Here is a 22,575-nt window from a genome sequence, read left to right as displayed (position 1 = left end):
GAAATAATTAAATAGGGGAGGAAACTAAAAGGTCTAAAACAAATATTGTTGGGCCAAAAGGAAAACGCCGGAAAACAATTAAATGTAAACGGAAAGATCGCAGTGTGAAAGGAAATTGGCACGTAAGGATATTAAAATAATTCAAAAAAATTTCAAACAGGTAAAAATACGGAAAAAGTCAAAATTTTAATATACATTTTAGTAATACTTGAAATTTTTTTAAATTTTAAAATTAGCAAAATAAAAGGAAAACTAAATTTTTGTAAGTATCAAATGTATTTATTTATTTATTTACTTCTTTTTTATTGTCTTACGAATAGCAATTGAGGAAAAAATTTACGTAAATAAACCCCCAGGATATGACGGAATCACAGGAAGGATTCAAAAGGAGTTACCTGAGAAAGCCACTCTTTACTTAAGAAATATATTTAACTCAGCATTACGAATGAAGTATTTTCCACTGGCTCTGAAGCTTCTTCATACAGACCAATTAGTTTATTACCATCATTATCCGAACTTTTTGAGAAGCTTATACTTAACCGCCTTGACCCCATACTACAGGCGCGAAACTTATTTTCTTCACACCAATTCGGATTTCGTAGAAAACATTCAACAATAGAACAGGTACATAGAGTAACAAATAAAATATTGTCAGAAATTGATAAAAGAAATACATGCGTTACTGTGTATCTTGATGTAGCGAAAGCTTTCGACGGCGTGTGGCACAAAGATTTAATATTTAAACTTAAACAGTATCTTCCACTCGACTACTATATTATTTATTAATGAAAAGCTATTTAGCAAATAGATACTTCTACGTGAAATATAGAGACAAATACTGTAACATTCAACTCATGGAAACCGGTGTACCCCAGGGCAGTGTACCTAGGGCCTGTACTATATGTGCTGTACACAGCTGATATTCCCTTGCCTGCAAGTATCGACATGATAGCAACCTTTACAGATGACACCGCCCTATTGGCAACTCATAAAACCTTAGAAGCAGCAACAAACAAGTTACAACAGATTTTGAACAAAACACTAACATGGTTTAATGCTCGGGGTATGCAAATCAATAGTGGCAAAACAATTCATGTAGTTTATTCTAACAAGAAAGTAGGACACAAGAATCTGACAATAAACAATTCACAAATCCCGATAGACACCAAAGCAAGATACCTTAGAATGACTATTGACTCTAAACTTCTCTTGAAAGAACATATCACGTTGAAAAGAAATGAGGTAAAAAACAGATTCCGACAACTATACTGGCTACTTGGCAGGCGCTCGAAACTGTCATTGCTGAACAGAACCCTTATATACATAACTGTGATTGTGCCAACCTGGGCATACGGCATAGAAATCTGGGGAACTGCAAGTAAAAGTAACATTGACATTATTCAACGACTACAATCAAAAATACTCAGAACTATAACCACCTTGGTACGCCCCAAACGAAGATATTCATCGCGACCTCAACATCGATACAGTAGCAGAAATCATCCGCAAACGCAGCACAAATCATATTGCCCGTTTAATGAACCATACAAATACTGACATGCGACAACTCCCAACAGCAGAAAAGGCAAAATCCAGGCGGCTCAAACGACCAACCCCAACTCAGCTGATAACTAGAATAATTTAAAGCTACACTTGTAAACTCACACAAAAACTTAACCAAAATGTAATATTGATAATGATTGATGTTATGAAATCCAAGCTGTAGAAAGAATTACTTAGTGTCATACGACAGGTGTAATTAATAAAGAAGGCAAAAAAAAAATTTTATTTATTTAATTATTTTTTTATTTATTCATTTATTTATTAATTTTTATTTATTTATTTAATATTTTTTTATTTTTTTTTTACTTATTTGTTTATTTATTTGTTTGTTTATATATGTATTTATTTATTGAATTATTTTTTATTTAATAATTTTTTTAATATTTTTATTCAGTTATTTTTTATTTATTTAATTACTTATTTTTTAAACTTTTTTTATTTATTTATTCCGTTATTTTTTTAAATTTTATTTTTTATATTTTTATTTATTTATGTATTCAATTATTTTTGTATTTATTATTTATATTTACAAATAAAACTTTAATTTACGAAAACTTTAAATTTTTATGAATTTTGAGATTTTTAGAAAGTTTCAATTTCGAAATTTAGTTTTTCTTTTAATTTTTTTAATGGAAATGATAAAAAACTTCCGGAATTTTTTCTTCATTAAATTAAATTTTAAATTATAGTCTTGTACATAAATTTTAGTTCTTTTCCAATTTTGTATTTTTCAAAAAGACAATTTTTTTCAAAAATTTTTGTTTTCATAAATTTTCGTTTTTTGAAAATATATAAATTTAAAAACAGGAAAAACAAAAAAACACATATAGAAGTTTATGCCAACTTAAATTTTTTGTAGCTTCTATAAAAAACATTTCATATATCAAAATTTTGCAATTTTATGCAATTTGAAATTTTTGGAATATTTGAATTTCAAAATTTCGGGTATTATTTAACTTCTTAATGGGAATAAAAATAAACTTTTTTTTTAAAGAAATTAATTTTTAAAATTTAGTTTTTTACATAAATTTTCCGAAATTTTTTCAATTTTCAACAATTAAAATTATTGTTTTTAAAAAAATGATCTACATTTTTGAATTTTTATTAAGGGTATTTCAAATTTGGAATATTTCAAAAGTTTTTACAATACCTTAAATTTTTTATAATTCGTGTAAAAATTTTTAGTTTAACAAGATTTATTCAGATTTAAATTTTGCCTTCCTCAAAAAACTTTATAATAATAATAAAAGTTGTTGCGAGTTTTTCAAGATGATTTAAATTTTCTTCGAAACTTTGAAAGGTATGTATTTGCAATTTCACAATTTTTTGGAAGAAGTTTTCAATATATGGAAAAATTACAATGAGATATAATATTTTTTTCATAAGTTTTGAAAAGTAAGATTTAGAAAAACAAAAATTTTTCAAAATATGTGAACTTTTCTAAATTTTTTTTTCTGTTATTAAAATTTTTTGAATATTCTCTATTTTGTTTTTTAAGATTTTTTAGGTTTTTTAAAATTTAAAACAAAAGTTGCGAAATTTGTGAACTTTTCTAATATTGCTTTTTTTTTGGTGTTAAAAAAATTTTCTCAATTTTTTTTTTGTTTCTTTTTAGGTTTTTTAAGATTGAACTAAAAAAAGTTGCAAAATTTGTGAACTTTTCTAATATTTTTTTTTTGTTTTTTGGTGTTATTAAAATTTTTTAAATATTCTCAATGTTTTTTTTTTTTTGAAAACAATTATTTACAAATTTAGGTGCAAAAAAAATTTGGAAGCAACAAAATTTATATATTTTAAATTTTTCGAAACATTGAGTATTGCGTAAAATTTTAGTTTTAATTTAATTTATGTAAATTAACAAAAAATGTAAATTAAATAAAAAAAAAATTTAACATTTTTCTATTTAAAAAAAAAATATTTTTATTTTAAAATGTGTTTTAATTATTCGCCCCATTTCTATAATTTAATAATTTTTTTTTTTTAAACATTGTTTTTTTCAATATTAATGTTTGATTAATTCGTCCATCATATAAATAAAAAATGTATAGTTCAGACCACCAATTCGCACGATTTGGTATTGTTTAATCAATTTTGCATTCTTTGAAATAAATGTGAGTAAAAAAAGTTTTGAAAATTAAAGAAAAAATTTTACTTTTTGAAAAAATTTTACTACATATATCGAAATTTGTAACTCAAGAAAACGAAAAATTTTCAAAATGTATTGTACATTATTCACAATGCTAATTTTTCTTTGAAAATCCAAATTAAAATCTCTAAACAATAGGTTTTCCATGCGAAACATAGCAAGGTTGATACATTTTTTTTTCTTTGATCTCAAGGCATTAAAATGACGCCAAATGATAATGAGCTTTGCAGTTTTCTCCACATATTCGCATGAAGTACTGCTTCAGGGAAGTGTTGTTGTGGTTAGAAGGTTAACGAAATATTTGCAAACGCTTGAAAAATTAAAAAACTAGATCAAAAATTAAAGAAAAGAAAAAAGTGGCCAACAATAAACACCAATTACATACAAATTGAGGTGGCAAAATATCCCAATAGTGCACACATCCATGCACACATACGCGTTACCAAGCGTAATAATTTTTTTTGTTTTTGGTACAATATTTCTGTGCTTAGGTTTTTTTACATGCCATTGTTGCCGCTTTTGTTAGTGTCGTTTTGACTTTAAATGCGCGGCACGATCTTAGCGCATTAAGGGGCAATGGTTGGCGCGTTCGTTAAAAGAGAATCAAATCAAATCAAAACGAATCAAATCAAATTGAAGAATTAAGTACAAAAATAGTAGCATGTTGCAATAAAATAAAATATCACCATTTAGTTAGCAAATCTCTACTCCACCAAATACCAAAATTTCTGTATTATTAATATTTCATTTATTTCATACCCACTTTCATACTTCTTTTATTTTTACAAATTAAATGATATACCTATTTTTATGTACATACATATGTGCGTGCATTCGTTTTTCTCTTTTTCGCTAAGCATCTCGCCGACTCGGGACAGGAATGCACCACATACAGATGAATTCAAGTTTTAATTGCCAAACGCGCAGCTTGCACGACCAGTTCTACCGCCTTAGTTGTTTACTTGCTTAGCTATTCTGGTTGTTATTGCAGCTAGCATTGTTGTTGTTTTTATATACCAAACGTTCCGGCCCCTCCCTAAGGTCGTCTGCTGCTGCCACCCAACCACAACCAGTTTGCCAGCAGACGCCAATCGGCCGGCTCCAGTAGGTAGTTATACAAGAGCAAAATGCATTTCATATACGGCCTTTAGGTCTTGACTTGTTATTGTTATTGTTAATGCAGTTTTTATCGACAAACATAGTTTCAGCAAAAAAAAAAGAAAAAATGGAAAAAAAATGCTGTTTTGCCATTTCAATTGTGGTTCTGTCCAAAGTCTCAACATCTGTGCAGCTATTGTTAGTTGTGTATTTGTTCTTATTGTTGTTGTTTGAAAATAAATGTCTACTATCGTCGTTGTTTTTTTTCTCTGAGACATACATGCTTTGGCTCGATCTGTATTTAATATTTTCTTCGCCTTTAATATTTTTTGTCATCTCAGCTGCTATCTTCATTGCCTCTTTTTGTTAACCTGTCTTTATCAACAAAATTTGTTTAACCTTTCGCCGACTCTCTCCTTCTCTCTTCAAGCAACTACCTTTGTTCTCATGATCGATTTATATTCCTAAGCTTTCTTTGAATCCCTCTCAATATCCCTTCATTTTCTTCTTCTTGATTGGCGCGATTTTGGCCGAGTTTAACAAAGCGCGCTAGTCGTTTTGTTTTCGTACTAACCGACGCCAGTTGGACACGCCAAGTGAAGCCAAGTCCTTTTCCACATTTTCTTTCCTTTCTTCCTACCACTAGCTGGTACCGCATCGAATACTTTCAGACCCGCTGGTGGTAGCGAAGGAAGCCCTCCCCTCCGTCGCCCTCATTCGCTGCGCTATGTCTAAGTCGTCGTAAAGCTCATCCTTGTCGCACATTATTCCAACGCCTACGACATCACCAACGAGCAAACGACCATAGAGTATTTCTGTCAAACACTCCAAGAGACGCCTCATCGGATGTTGTCATCTTCCAAGTTTCTGCGTCATACGTTAGGACGGGCATAACGAGAGCCTTATAGAGTGTTTATTTTGTTCGCCGAGAGAGGACTTTACTACTCATTTGCGTACTTAGTCCAAAGTAGCACTTACTGGCAAGAGACATTCTCCGTTAGATTTTAAGGCATATGATTCAGTCAGCTCTCAACATCTGGGCTTCGCCCAAGTAGCTTCCGAAGATCCGTTCGAGAGCGAGCTAATGGGAGAAGGCGAAGCAATCCAGGTTTTCTTTGTTTGAGACCCGCTACGTCTATCATCTGTCTATCACACTGTCAAACAAAACGCTACAGATATGAAATTCCCAGAGGAGAGTAGCAACAGGTAAAACTTTCTGCCTCTGCCTAAGCCTGAGAAACGGCTTAGAGACACAAAGGAAGAAAATATAAGAACAGAAAATTTAAAATTTCCATTCTATGCGGCATCGTGCATACAAAGCTAAGTCATTCAGCGGCTTGAACGTGTCCCCGTTAGCTTCAACGCAGTTCGAATGGTTTTGGTTGGACCTCACTGCGACTGCATCACCAAATTTGAATGCGGTTGCCCCAAACGTTTGCTTATTCTATGTAGTCTGGGTATTTATTTCTTTTGGTTTCTTTTAGTTATAGCAAAAACTAAGAGCTTTCATGCATATTCGCATCCTTGACTAGGATTCAAGCCAAACCAACACCAAAGAGATCGAAAATTATTTAACTACTCTTTGGAGCGCTTAGGTTTTTATAAGAAGCCCCTTCAATGCCAGAACTTTGCTATTACCCACTGAAGGCACAAGTTTTTTTGGATATTTAATGCGCGCAGTGGAGAATACATCCAGGGCCTACTGCCAGAAAGACACACAGTTTTCGCCAATATCTCCAAACCTCAGACTCATTTTTTGACACTTTTGCATTTCGCTTCTCTTGCCGACAGGCGGACAACCTTATGTACCGATCATAAACCGGTATTAGGTTTCCTGCATATTTCCTTATTTGAACTCTTAGGCGCGCAGAGAGAGCTTAATGATAATTCCCCAAGAGATTTGTTGCTTGCGAGCGCGCGCAATCTTGGCCGCGTATAGAGGCGCACGGCCGTAGTGGGTGAAGTGAGCGTGCGAGTGTGCAACGGGTGGGGCGCACTGCAAATGTGCACATATTGCTAAGGTCAAGATCGTTCATTGACCAAAAGTTGGTCCGGCGCTGTGTTACAGTGCTGGGTCGTTGTTGTTATTCTTCTTTTGTCACTGCTGCAGCTACGAGCAAATACTTTGGCTGCTTTCTGGCTGCCGTCTTCTTCTGCTTTTATTCGACTAAGTGATAAAGTTGCTGATGGCTTTGATATTGTTGTTGGCTGTAGATTTTTCCATTTCTTGTTTCTTTTTTTTTTTTTGTTATTTTTTTATGTTCGGTTTTTTTCTTTGTGTTGTTGAATTTTTATAGCTTGACTATTGACTCTCCGCATTTTACTGGAATTTCTTGGGTAATTTGCAGGCCTGCAGCCTGTGTATAGACAAGTGGCTATCAGCATGCACACGCGCGCTCGCGCACACATATAAAATAACAATAACAACAGCAGCTAATATGGAAGTGCAAAAAATGTACAACAATAGCAACAACAGCCACAATGAATGCGAAGAAGATGGCATCTCGGCATCTCGAAGACGGCAAAATGCAAAAAAAAAAACGAAAAACACAACGAAAACAATGTGCATTTGTAAATATGTATTTTAGCGCTCACATATAAATATGTTTGTATATATGAATGTATATGTGAGTGTTTTATGTGAGTGTTATTGCCTCAACACAATGATTGTATTGTATTTGCTGTTTGTGGTCATTAATCTCTTGATTGTGGAGCAGTAATCAAATCAAACTGCATTCAAACAAATGGATTTTCTCAAGACTTTCTACGAACTGTAAATTCTACAACTCATTGGTGACTTCAAAGATCACTTTTGTTGTTCCACCCAACTACGCGATCACTTAGGAACTTATTCTTCACTTATATTCCACCAATCGGTAGTAATTATACTGATAATTCTTTTTAATCTTATGTAGGGACCAAACGGCCTTCGACTTCAGTCAAGTTCGGCCATAAAAGTTAGGTTCGGTTTCGGTTCAGCTTCAACTAAAAATGGCCAAAAGTTCGGCAACAGATTTTTTTATATTTTTTTTAGTTAAAAGTTCTATAACCTTTTACTCTTTGCAACATTTTTGAAATCTGCAATCAAAGTCAACAGTCTATACTAAAAACTGAATGGCTTTAAAATTTCTATACGCTCGGCAATCGAACGTGACTAGTGGCCAATTGTTCAGCAGAAACTACAGATGGTGACAGAGGAAAAAGAGTCAACTCTGCGCTGGACACATCAGGTGAAGAGTACCTAACTTTCTGATTGGCACCGTCTAACAGGTTGTAAAAACGTTCAGTGTGGTTTGTTGGACATCTAAGGCTGAAAGTTCGTCCCATTTTCTGGTGCGTCCTTTTCTTGAAAGATGTATCGAAGCTCGAGCTACGGCAGAACCCAAAATGGTCCTTATTTGTCGATCAAATACTTTATTACCTTACAGAAACCCCAGTCCAGATGAGATCATGACAGTATCACTGCAAGCCATTGAAAATGCAGTACTTGGTTGTCTTTAATCGAGATACTCGGCAAGCCACTTAAGCTTCCTTTTTTCCGCAAACCAAAGAATTTCAAAAAGTCCGCATTTATTCAACAACCACTGGCGTTGTTTCTGAACGGTGAAATGAACTATGTATTTGTGCTTCTAGAACGACAGCCACCGAAGTCAAAAGAAAACTAATCACGCTAACTCTGAAGCGGGATTGTGAAGAAAAGTGTGAAGCCCAAATCGTTAATGTACTGCAGACAATTAAAACTATCAGTTAGCTGTTAGTGGGTACACTCTTAGGAGACTGTAAGAAAAAGGACGATATAACTGCTGCTGGGTTAAATGTCTCGCCAACAGAGAGTGGCAACAGTAAGCAGGTCGCAAGTGGCCAGTTGAACTTAGCTATGATGGGCGTAGAGTCTGAAAGTGAGGGAATCGTTTTCCATAAGTCAAATTACATTTACTCGCTTGACTCACAAGAGACCATAAGCCCCGTCCATAAGAGTAAGAGTAGGACGATGATATGGGGACTCACTTGCTTGACTCGCAGGAGACCATAAATCCACTCCAATAGAGGCAGAAGATGTTGATGGAGATTCACTCACTTGACTCGCAGGAGTCCATATGCCTCCTCCATAGGAGGCAGAAGATGGTGATGGAAATTAAATCGCTTGATTGGCGAGAGTCTATAAGCCTCCTGCGTAAGAATTAGAAGATGGTGATGGAGATTCGCTCGCTTAACTCGCAAAAGACCACAAACCGCCTCCACTAAAGGCTGAAGATTGTGATGAAAATTTACCCGCTTGACTCGCAAGTCCAAGAACCCCGTCCATAAGAGGCAGAAGATGGTGATAGAGACTTACTCGCTTGACCGGCAAGAGTCCATAAACCACCTCCATAAGATTCAGAAGATGGTGATGGAGATTCACTCGCTAATTCACAATAGTCTATAAACCCCTTCATAAAAAGCAGAAGATGGCAAATTCCTTAGCACGAGGATCGCTATAATCAACTTTGGATAAAAGCGCACGACTTGCAGTTTTTGGTGTGCATCTTGATGTTGTTTTACAAATGGAAAGGCCTACAGTTTTATGTGTACTCTGATGATATTTTACGAGACTATTTTTGTTTTCTGTTTTAAATGGCATAAATACACTCGGTGGTTTAGAAAACCCATTTATATCATTCGGTGATTCATGCCCACAGTATTATTCGAACTCTGGTAATCACGCGCAAGACTTTTAAATCAACAAAAAGGTGGTGTATGCCCTTTCATGGGTATTTTCCAACACTTGGCGTATTGTGAATATCTGGTCGATTGTGGACTTTCCAGGTCTAAAGCCACACTAATAAGATTCAATCATTTGGTTGGTGGGAGGCTTCAACCCTTCGCACAGTACGCTCGCTAGAACCTTACAGGTGATATTTAGAAAGCTAATCGTGCGGGCAAATTGGGCTGAGCACACTTAAATTCTAATCGGCATGCTCTGATCCGTCCATGTTTTGCGTGCACTTTACTGGCTCGTCGCGGCCAAGTTTGAATAGCTCAGCCTTCAGTCCGTCAGCTCTTGCTACTTTGGTGTTCATTAGTCGTGTTATAGCTATTCTTACCTTGTTGTGATCGAGTAGGGGAGCGAAAGTTCCATCATCAACGTTTGGGGTATCGGGATCTTCACATTCTGTTTAACATGCGCAGCTGTCACTATTTAACAAGTTCGAGAAGTACTCCCTCCATAATTTAGGTAAGCTCTAGATGTCAGTCAAAAGATCACCTCCTTTGTTCTTACCTTAAGATTTGAATTTCTAAATGGGCTAACCTCAAACTCTTGATCTTCATGAGATCACGCTTTCATGTTCTGTGAGAGAGAAACAATGTGAGAAAAGATCTCGTGGGACGGGGTATCGAGCAGCAATCCAAAAGATGGCATTAGATAAATCAAGTATTTCCATAATGTCTCAACTATGACCCAAAATTCTTAAGACAGGACGAGGTAGGTTAGCAGGTAGGTCGATAGGTTACACGGCAAGAGTACCGCGGCTCCACCACAAGTAGCACTAGGGTGCCGTTTTGATACCATAACTCAATGTAGGCCACTACCTGCGAAAAATTACAAAACTTAAAGGAGGAAAAAAACGATCTACAGCCATCCAGTGCTGTTGCTGTAGTGGAGGAGAGAAAATAAAACTAGGCTGGAGAACTAACTACCTCAGACTATGCCCAAGAGACAGACTACGGAACCTCAAGGTTTAACAGTACCTTTCTCTGTATGTAGGAGCTTCTGGAATGGGAGTTGCACGGAAGTCCAAGCTTCTCCGCATGAGTGCTGCTCACCCAGTGGCCGGTGAACACCGTCATGAGTATGGAAATTTAATGGCGGGCCAAAGTGGAGCAATTTAAAAGAAAATTGTTGTTCTCCTCATAAAACTGAAGTAGTATTTTAGGTAGTTGCTACTCGATGGTTGACTGGAAATCTTTTAACTTTTCCCTCAATGAGTAATAGCTCTTTTTTCAACTCTTTTTGTGAAGCCGTCCACTAGAACACTGAGAAGTGAGTTTGAGGGAGTCGATTGTAAAACAGGCCTGCGTGACCTGAGATATGAACCGCCTACGTTCGCGCATGTGGTGCAATGACTGTCTCTTTTTTTTGTTTTGTTTTTTCCCAGACAGTTTGTCAGCTACATCGCCGCAGCACCTAATCCGCAAACTACCGAACTCAAACGCATACACGCATACATATACATGCCTTTGTGGCATCAATTTGTACAGAAATCTCGTTTAATAGCTGATGTACGCACAAAAAGCATCCGGTCAGCCAATTTAAATTATATAGTTATTACCTACAGCTGGCAATTGTTGCATGCACATCAACTTAAGTGCATACAAATATATGTACTTATGTGCATATGCACTTATGTAAAGTGCATGGCGAGTAAAGTAACTCACAGAATTGATAATAATTATGCAACATTGCATTTGGCTATGTACTCGAATATGGGCCTGCATGTATTTGCACGACTATGTACTTGGGTGTATGTACATGCATACATACATACGAGTATATACAATCAGCGCAGCGTGAAGACTTACTCCAATGTTAGAGATATCCTAGTGATAAGTTAAAATTATTTAACAAATAAAATTATCTGCTGCATGTATGTAGTGTACGAACACTTGTACATTTCCTAGGCATATGTGTGTGTGTGTGTAAGCACACGCGTGCATATGTAGTGTATGTGCCGAAGTACATATGCCTGTAGATTCGTTTGATTTCGATGTTAAAGATATAGTCTAGGCATAAACTTGTTTATCTGTAAGTACTAAATTATTAGGCATGAAGATAAAGTGGGGAATACATATACGGATACAAGTGAATATGCTAAAAATAGCAATCCCGAACTCGCAAAGTGCCGGGATTCTGCTCGCGAATTTCGCGCGATTAGTCATTATAAATATGGAAATAGGTAAATAATTTATTTGCATGTTATTTAGGTCGGGATCCTGAAGTTATACCGACATATCGGGATTGGCAATGAGCTCCTTGTAAGATACACTTGGGCAAACAGATGAACTCGACTTAATTTCCTTAATCATATCAGCATTTTTCATTATTTTTTTCCAAAGCGACTATCTTGGTAAACCTATAGCTGTCACAATTTGGCCGAAATTAGTTGTTTAGTATTGACATTTAAACATGGAACGCGACAGAATTCATGTTAAATGGTTTTGCGAAACTGCTGGAATATGAATACGTTTGATACACCTAAGCGAAAGTTGTCTGCTACGGTGAACTCTTCGTAGCACTTATTTTTTAGAATTGTGAGAGGGTCCAGGTTATTTTAAGTAATCTCCGAAGAAGCCACATTTCAAATACCTCCAGTCTGTTCATGTCTCGTTGATAAACGAAGCAAAAGCGATACACAAACTTAGCGCGTTAAAAGACGCGACCGCGTACCGCTTTCCGATTATCCCATAGCCGTAATATCGAGGAAAATCCCGGTAGAACTGCTCATCAAGGATTTGAAGAGGTTGAACAGACGAGAAAACGTTCTGTGGCGTTGAAAAAGAAGAGCAAAAGCGTACCATAAGAGAATGGCAACAGCGCTGGGAGCATTCAACAAAGGGTCGTTGTACCTATAATCTAATACCGAACACTGCGAAATGACTTGGTAGAAGCACGGAGAGGTTTGTAACAAAAGAAATGAGCTGTTCGAAGCCTTCGGTGAGTTCCTAACAGAAGTGAACCTCATAGCGCAAATGTGCGATAAGGCAGAAAAATTACGTGCTTTTAGCGTAGCTTTAACGCGTATAAAAAATGTTTCGAGAGGAAAAATTGGAGCGAAAAGCGGACTTCAGACAACAACAACTGGCGTAGAAGGCTGCTGAAAACGACGTGAGCACCGGACAGTTACCGACACTGACATAAACTGATGATTTGAGTAAAATCATTTGATCACGGCCTCGCGATGCATTACTTAACGGCAAAGAGCAACCGTTCGGACGAGAGGAGGTTTTAGATAGGATTAAGGTCCCACACCGCAGGGGTGGTCGTGTTTGATGACAGAGGGCCTCCCTGAGGGAAGTTGGTGTTAGCAACGTATGCTGCCATCTATCAAACGACGGCAAAACAAATTTCAGACTGATTAATAGGTTAGTTTCTATTCGTCAGCTATTCGAGTAAGTCGTATTTCGTGATTTTCGCTAAGCTAGAAAAAGAGCTGTATCGTTCGGTAATCCGCTTTTTGTTTTTGAATGTGAGGAGATAAAAGCAAAGTTGCTATCTATGGCCTCGCCATATACATATGTATGACCACAGTTAGATAACGGTTCAACGAATTTAAACGTAGGAAAACACCCGTTTTTGATAAGGAGCGATCAGGACGTCCAGCAGACGTGGTTACCGAGGAAATCATTCAAAAAGTCCACGACATGATTCTCGTTGATCGACGAACGAAAGTACGCGAAGTAACAGATATATAATATTACATGATAAGTTGGTGATGAAAAAATTGTAGACGTGATGGGTGCCGCGATTGCTTACAAGCAACAACAAGCGGATGTGGCTGTTAACTTCGAAGCAGTAGTTGGAGCAATTTAAGCGAGATCCGAATGGATTTTTGCATTGATGCATCACCGTTGATGAAACCTGGATTCATCGTTAGACACCAGAAACTGAACAACAATCAAAACAATGGATTTCTCCCGGTGAATTTGCTCCAAAGCGGGTGAAGACATTCCCATCGACCGGAAAGGTCATGGCGACGATTTTTTGGGATGCGAACGGCATCATCCTTATGTATATTTCATTGCAGAAAAAGGAAGAACGATCACAGGACAATACTACAGTGAAGTATGGGACCGCTTTCATAAAAAATTGAAGAAGACATGGCCGCACTTGGCGAAAAAAAAGTGCTATTTCACCACCACAACGCACCACCACATTCATCCGGATTTGTCGCCGCCAAACTGCGTGAATTGCGTTATGAATTGCTGCGACACTCCCCGTATTCACCCGATCTGGCTTCCTGCGACTTTTTCTTGTTCGCTAATATGAAGAAATGGCTAGTGTGAAAAAATTTAATTCAAACGAGGAAGCCATCGTCGAGACAGATGCGTTTTTTGGAGAGTACGACAAGTCCTATTTTTGGGAAGGGTTAGAGAAATGGGGGCTATGTTCTGAAAGGGGGCTATGTTGAAAATAAAAATAGAAAATTGGGAAAAATGGTGTATTCATTTCTAGAACGGGTACTCATTGAACCCTCCTCGTATGTACTTGAGGAGGTGACACGCTGTTTTCTTTCATTTAAGAAAAATGGTCGCGCAATTATTATATGAAAAAAAAGCCAACAGAATGCCAGCAAAAAATAATTCTCAAAAATCAACACGATTTTTGTAGTAGAATGAACTATATTTTAATAAAAAATTATTAAAAGGAAATGAAAAACAAATAAATTGTGAAAATTTTTCAATAAGTGTAGCGGATATTAATTTCAACCATGGCTTCTATTCTTACACACATCCCTGTTACCATCGTCCAAAATTACAATAAATTTGATTACAAAATAAATAAACTATTGGATTTTCCAACCTAGACGTGAGCATAGCAACAATTTGTAAAGAAAAAATCAATAGCGATCTTAAGCGTATCGGCATAGAGAATTGGGTGACGCTTATCTTGGAACTGTCAATAAAATGGTAATATGCGTATTTTGGTGATGTTGTAAACTACATAAGGCATATGCGTGCATATGTATAAGTATATATGTCGAAAACGATGTGCTCTTAAATTACCATATAGTTGTTGACTCAAAATTTCCATAAAGTTAATTACTCTTCACACACTTACATACAAACATTTTAATTTTAATTTAATTTGTTATTATTTTTGTGATTAATGAGTTCTACACCTGAAGCTGATAGTGAGTTTCAACGCGATAGTATTACTGATAACATTAACACACGAGTATGTGTGCGATGTTTTTTCTTTAGTTTTTTTTCGTTTTTTTTTTTTTGTTTTTTTTTTTTGTTTTTTTCTTGGCGCTATTGTTGCTTGCGAATGATAAGCAAATAAGATACCACAGAGCAGCGCTAAGAGTCTGCAATTCTAGTGAAGTGACACGGCATGGCATTTCGGTGAGTAGACTTTAATGATGACCTCAATAAACGGCGGAGCTTAAGTGTAGCGACTCCAGCGTTGTGGGGTGTTAAGGTGCCACATCTATAGTATTTACTTAGTAAGAACTATGGCTGTGAATGGATATCGATCTTAGTACGAAAAAGAAACTACAATTTAAAACAAAAATCACAAAATCTTCGAATAAGTCTCCAGTGAACATTCAAGGGATTATAAACCTGGTACGCCTCGTATTCCAATAGGTACAAATGATGTTTCTACCCAGCAGGTTTACATTTTCGATAAATCTTTAGTAAAATTAACGCCAATCCAGGAAATTCGTTAGACGTTTCAAGCTGTTGGATGTACAACTTCGCGTCCGTCAATTTTTCTCAAAAATTCTCTCTTTGAGTTTCAAACTATTTGTCCGTCTTTTGCCACCTCTTTTCCCTGTATTTCGTGTGGCGCACAATTTCCGCGCTGAAAGAGCAACGCGTCTTTTGAGGCAATCCAAGAGTCGATTCTTCTTCTTTTCCTTCTTCCTATTCTTCTTCTAAGTCTTAATCTTCTTCTGTCTTTTTATTCTTCGTTTTCTTCTTCTTCTTCTCCTTCCTCTTCTTATTCACTCATCTTGATCGACACGATAACCGCCTACCCGATTTTGGCCGAGTTTAACAAAGCGCGCCAGTCGTTTCTTTTTCGCGCTAACCGGCGCCAGTTGAACATACCAAGTGAAGCCAAGTCCTGTTTCACCTGATCTTCCCAACGCAGAGGAGGCCTTCCTCTGGGTAGCGAATATTACCAGAGGATACTTGAGCGAAACGCCGAAGTTGTGAGCTACTTGAACCGTACGCAGAAGAAACGTCTTGGCCACTCTCAAGTGAATGGCAATCAGCGACTTTCCACCCTTACATGGACTTCAACTAATGGAACCATCAGCTCAAGAACCGATCCTTTTTAGCCTTTTTCATAGAAGGGAAACTGCTGATCAGTCACAGTGTGTGCCATCAATCGAAACAAATGGCAGAGAGCAAAAGCAAAGGCTGGATAGTACGTGGGGTGACTGAGATGGATGCGTTCTTGCGACACGAGGCTAGCGGTAGCATGACGTAGGTTAACTTTGTCGTATATTTATTGATATTATGGCTATTTTACCTTCAGTTCCAGGCCGTTTACGACATTCGCGGAAACAGAGTTGATGAAGATACTCTTTTGAAGAATTAAAACTCGATGTGTCCTACGAGCTTCTATGAAAGTTTAGGAAATGCATGAGAGCAGGATATCATGTCCATAAAATTATCAAAAGAGGGATGGATAATCAAAATGAATAGATGTAGAATCAGCACGGTGTGAACATTCTTTAAAACTGTGCGCCTTCTCGTAGTCCTTTGCTTTACGCCACAGAGTAGTTTTTAGCTTTAGCTAGCTCTTTACATGACAGACCTCAAACTCTAGCATTTATATCCATTTGTCTACCAAACAATACAGCGCCACTAACCAGAATCGTTTAAGGAATATAAACCCATGAACCTCGTCAATTTTGCTATGGAAGTTCAGCTACAGCTGGTAACTATGAACGCTCGTTTCGAGGTTAAGTTAGGTTGAGCTGGCAGGTCAAGAACTGAGCTCACATAGACTGAATGCGTCCATAATGCCACGCGAACCGTTAAACCTTCATTGTTAAACTTAGCAATTTCCCCGTGGCAAACTACAATCGTAGAGCCTGACGAGCGCTGAGCACACACCCAAAGATGACAGATTTACAAGGTTTGCTCTTTAACTATGGTGGGAAAGAAAATTGTGAGGGGACTTCGGCTGCCAAATCACTTGGGAGATTCCGCCGATTTCTACGCGATCATTTCACACATATTCTCACACTCGTCCAATCAGTCGTTGTTCAGACGGTAACGAACTGTCATTGGTTGATTTGTTTCGCATATCACCAACGCAATCTCAGTTTTTGTAAACATATCCCAAATGACGACTGTCAAATTCGCTCAAAGCCGAATAACGGCTCTGCTCTTAGAGAACACACCTCTGAAAATCTTTTAACGATGTTCCGCAGGGTCTCCACGATCTCCGGCTGTAGCTTTAATTTTGCATATTTTTTGTACCTTGCGAGCCCAAGTTTGAATGCGTGTACTACCCAGAGCGAGGGAGAAACGCGAAAGAGTACGAGTACTAACAAATGAGTTGGGACAATCAAAGTTCCAATACTTTTAAGTTGCTTATGATTTCGTCAGTGAATTTTATAGATATATTTTCAAAATACACTTACCTTTCACGATGGCTTTGTGCGCTACACTGATTTGTTTAACTCTTGAATTTTTGCGTTAATTTTTTAAAATCTACACACTTTACTAAGTTCACAAATTAAAACACAGTTTTATTTTTATAATTTTTTTTTATATGGTAAAGTAACTTCCAGTCAATTAAATATGTTTTGAGAAACTTTTATAATTTTGCAATTGGTTTTCTATCTAAAAAATAGCAAGGAATTAATTTTAAGACCAAATATTGAAAAGTAGTAATGAGTGTTTGGAGTTTCCGCTTCACGAACGACTTTTGATGATTGATGTTTTTTCGCTCTTTTTTGAAAATATACAAAAATATGTACGCATAAGGGAAATCTTATTTATTTATTTTTTTATTAATATTTTATATTTATTTATTTTATTTTTTTAAATTTATTTTTTATATAATTTTTATTTTTGTTTTTATGCACAGTGGCTGTTGTGCTGGCATTCGACTAATTTATCCTTTATTTTATACAAAATGTTGTTTAGAAATGGTTATTTTTTTATTTTGTACCTTTTTTATATCATTTATATCTTTTTTATCTTTTTTTAATATATGTTTTTTATCAAATTTATTTTCACCCTCCTTGTAATTAAATAGAGTTTTATTTAATATTTATTTAATTTAGTTTATTTTTTTATTTTCATTTTTTTTTCTTCTCTTTTTATTTCATTGCATTAAATTTAAATGAAAAGAAATTTATTTAAATTTAATAAAATACAATTTAATAAAATAAAGTGAATGGTAGATTTTATTTTATTAAATTTTGTTGTTCCTTCATTTAATTGAATTGAGTTTTATTTTATATTTTTTAATTTGGTTTAATTTTCTTTCTCATTTTCCTTTTTGGCTTTTCTTTTTATTTTACTTTATTTCACATTTATATTTATTTTAATTTATTAATTTAGTTTTCTCCCCTCCATTTAATTGAATTGAGTTTTATTTTATATTTTTTAATTTAGTTTAATTTTCTCGTGTTTTCTTTTCTTATTTTCCTTTTTATTTTACTTTATTTTTACTTTTATTTCAACATACTTTATTTTATTTATTGTGCCTTATTACTTTATTTCGGCCGCCGTGGCCGAATGGGTGGGTGCGTGACTACCATTCGGAATTTAGAAAGAGGACGTTGGTTCGAATCTCGGTGAAAGATCAAAAAATTAAGAAAAAGTTTTTTCTAATAGCGGTCGCCCCTCGACAGGCAATGGCAAACCTCCGAGTGTATTTCTGCCATGAAAAAGCTCCACATAAAAAATATCTGCCGTTCGGAGTCGGTTTGAAACTGTATGTCCCTCCATTTGTGGAGCAACATCAAGACGCACACCACAAATAAGAGGAGGAGCTTGGCCAAACCCCCAAAAAGGGTGTACGCGCGAAATATATATATATACATATATGTATTACTTTATTTCATTCGGTTATTTTCATTTAATAAAATGTGTTTTTTGTACTTCTCTTAATTTAATGTAATTTATTTCAATCAAGCTAAAATTTATTTTATCTGTTTTATTTCATCTTTTTTATGTATTTTATTATATTTTATTTCACACTTAAATTTATTTTATTTTATTAATTTTGTTTTCCCCCTCCTAAATGAATAGAATTTAATTTAATTTATTTTTAATTTTTTTTATTTTTATCTTTTTTTCTCTCTTTCCATTCATTTTATTTTATTAAATTTTGTTTTCCCCCTCCATTCAATTGAGTAGAATTTAATTTAATTTATTTTGTCACCTTTTATTATTAATTTTTAATTTTAAATTTTTATTATTAATTTTTTCTTTTCATTTTTTTTTTTAATTTAATATAATTTAATTCTCTTTCATTTTTCCCCCTTTTTATTTTGCCTTTATTCTTACTTTTATTTCAACGCGTTTTTTTTTTATTGTGCCTTGTTGCTTCATTCTACTTTTTTGATTTAATTGAATTTATTTTTTGTAGTTCTCTTAATTTAATCTAATTTAATTTAATCAAATTAATATATTTATATATCATATTTTTTCATGTTCTTAATTTTTTATTTAATTTTATTAAATTTTGCTTTCCTCCTCCATTTAATTCAATATAATTTTACTTAATTTCTTTTTTCTTAAATTTTTTTATCTGCTTTATGTATATTTAACTTCATTTTATTTTCTTTTTTATTTGTATTTTTAATTTTGTCTCTTTTTTTTCACTTTTATTTTTACTTTCATTTTCACGTAATTTATTTTGTTATTCTGCTTAATTTTTTTTTTATTTAATTAATTTTGTTTCTTTACTTCTCTTAATTTAATGTAATTTGATTTAATTTAATGCAATCAAATTAATTTCTTTTAATCTTTTTCATTTTATTTTAGTTTATTAAATGTTTTCATTTTATTTGCATATTTTGAATTATGAAAATAATTTACATATATTTTATTTTATTTTATCATTTTTTATTTAATTTAATTTAATCCTTTTTTTATGTTCTTACTTTTTTATTTTGCTTTATTTCTTTTTAAGTTTTATTTATTTTACTTTATTAAGATATTTTCATTTTATTTCATTTATTTTTATGATATATTTTAAGCACAGTTTTAATTCAACAAAATTTTTTATTTATTTCACCTTTTTATTAAATTTAATTTATTTTATCGTTTTTATTTTGTTTTATTTCTTTATTTATTTTATTTTACCTTCTCAAAATTAATTTATTTTATTTTTTATTTCGTTTTATTTCCTTATTTAAATGTTTTATTTTATTTTATTTTATTTTATTTTATCTCTTCTCAATTTTTATTAATTTTTTTTTTCATTTTATTTCATTTATTTTTATAATATATTTTATATATATATAAGCTCACCTTTAATTCAATAAAATTTTTGATTTATTTCACATTTTTATTAAATTTAAGTTATTTTATATTTTTTTATTTTGTTTTATTTCTGTATTTATTTTATTTTACCTTTTTAAATTTAATGTATTTTATTTTTTATTTCGTTTTATTTCCTTTTTTTAATTATTTATTTTATTTTATCTCTTCTCATTTTTTATTTTATTTTATTATTATTATTATTTTTTTTTCATTTTATTCCTTTTAATTTTATTTTCATTTTAATATAATTCAATCTTCATTTATTTTACCTTTTTATTAAATTTAATTTATTTTACCTTTTTTACCTTTACCTCATTTTATTTTATTTCACTTTATTTTTTAATGCATTTTAATTGATTAATTTCATTTTTTTTTTCATTATTTTATTTTATTTCATTTTATTTTATTTGATTAAGTATTTGTATTTGCTAAACTTATTTTATTATTATCCCTCTTATTAAATTTTTGTATACATTTTTTCATGTTTAAATTTTCTCCTCATTTGCAGTTTTCAAAAATGCACCATCTTTGTGTTCACGTGTAACACTCACTTTTTTTTCTTTGTGATTTGTAAAAATTTGATTATTTTCCGCGCTTTATTTATTTCTTTTCATCGTTTTTGTGGCTAACACTTGTTCTTCATAATTCATTGATAAGGTGACGATCTCCTCAACCGCAACAATTGTTTGTGCTTATAAGCAGCAGATATGTCCGAGTACGTAGTACATATACATACATGTCCGCATGTACATACATATGTATGTTCTCATACTCATTGGTTTAGTCTTTCTCATTGGTTGCTCTCTCATTGATTTCATATGAGGATCTGACTATACGGAGCAACACCCGCTGCCGGCGGACTTTCGAGTGACTGGGATAGTTTTTACATTTACATATCTTTGTGCACAAGCCAAAGTACATACATACATACATATATATGAATATGTACATGCATACATACACACACATGTATGTTGTTTACGTATTTTATAGTATATCATCGGATATTTGTACGTCTCGTAAAGCTGTTAAGTTAGCTGAGATGCCGTACATAAAAAATATTAAGATACATACATATGTACATTTACATACATACATACATACATATGTATTTGCTTATATATATTCATATGTTTATATATGCATAAATATGTACATATGTATAAATATACATATATTTGTTTATTTGACTGTCAGTACAAACTGGCTTGCATTTGCGTATGTGTGGTTGTGTGTATGTAAATACTAATAGCTCGCCAGTTTGTGTACACTTCATTTGATTAATATGAGTATTATCGTATTGTGTCTTGAGTCGTTTTTTGTTATTCTTGTTGTTATTATCGCAACGCCCCGACGACAATCCGATTCATTCTGCGTTCATTAAATCCAATTAATCCCTGAAGAGGTGTCCCTCACAAATGCTCCATGCGAAGCTTGAGCGCAAATCCCGGCTATTCAAAAGTCATGCATGCATATACATATGTACACATTTCTATATACATATTTACATGTATGTAAACCCAGCCAAACATACGTGCGGGTGTTTGTAATCGCGTATTCATATGTACATTTACATATATAAATTCATTTAATTCTCACAACACTATTTTGTTTATCTTTTATTTATTTTTTGTTTTTTTTTCGTTAGATGTTGTTTTTGTTTTATTAGTTAACTTCTACACCGCCTTTTTTTTTACGGTTTTTGTTCAATTTTTTCTCCAGCTTTGCTATATTAAATTCATTTTGTAATTTTCTTCATACCACTCATATGAACACACATGTACATATGTACACATATATAAACACATATATTTTCACTTGGCTCGCCCAATAATCGACCGTCTTCAAAACCAACACCTCGTTCGAAATGCAAAAACGCACTAATTCCACCCATCCAACAATTGACCGGCCTTTCGCACAAAACCGAATGAAAACTTTTTCGAACTTTGAATCGCATTTCTGATCAGCACATGCATACATATACATATGTATGTAGGTACATATGTATGATAGCAGAGCGGAACACTCTTGGCACGATCAACATAAATATAAACAGCTAAGATCGTAAACGAATGAAATGCTATCAACAAACACAGATCGTTGAGTGGAGATCATCAATTGTGGTTCGTAAAGTGTCAAGAGCGCCAAGAGAAAATCAATCACATAACGTAAAATAGCGAAGCGAACAATGTGAAGAACGTTAAAGAGTAGATGAGCAACGGCGAGTGGAAATGTTGGTGTGAAGAGAAATTTTCTATTTTAAAGAAAGACCGTAAAGTAAAGTAGGCAGGCCTTAACTGTTCACACTTAAAAATGAAAGACGGAAAGATGAATAGAGAATTGGGAATACCAAGTATACGCAGTGTGATTCTTAAGGGTGCCCCCTCCTCCAGACAACTAGCTTTTCAGTATTTTTTTCGAAAAATTGAGAGAATTAATTATGTTAAAATAAACTACATGAAATGAATATACACACATTTTTTTGCATTTTCTTATAGTATAGGTGAAATGAAATGGTTAAATTGCCGGTCTGGCACTCCGCAAGT

At 33.9% G+C, this 22,575-nt stretch overlaps 1 protein-coding gene across 1 annotated transcript in view; it reads right to left on the bottom strand.

The window, feature by feature from the left end:
- The window catches only part of LOC128858971 (high affinity cGMP-specific 3',5'-cyclic phosphodiesterase 9A), a 293,177-nt gene extending 271,237 nt beyond the window's left edge, over positions 1-21,940 (bottom strand). Inside the window, exons 1-2 of the mRNA XM_054095601.1 lie at positions 20,581-21,940; positions 17,170-17,371 (exon numbers count right to left, since the gene is read on the bottom strand). The gene's annotated coding sequence lies outside the window, so the exon portion shown is untranslated. The remainder of the gene's footprint in view (positions 1-17,169; positions 17,372-20,580) is intronic.
- Positions 21,941-22,575: the final 635 nt, after the last annotated feature.

The sequence above is a fragment of the Anastrepha ludens genome, chromosome 3 (genome assembly GCF_028408465.1).
Source record: "Anastrepha ludens isolate Willacy chromosome 3, idAnaLude1.1, whole genome shotgun sequence".
Lineage (NCBI taxonomy): Eukaryota > Metazoa > Arthropoda > Insecta > Diptera > Tephritidae > Anastrepha > Anastrepha ludens.
This window is presented reverse-complemented; position numbering and strand designations above follow the sequence as displayed.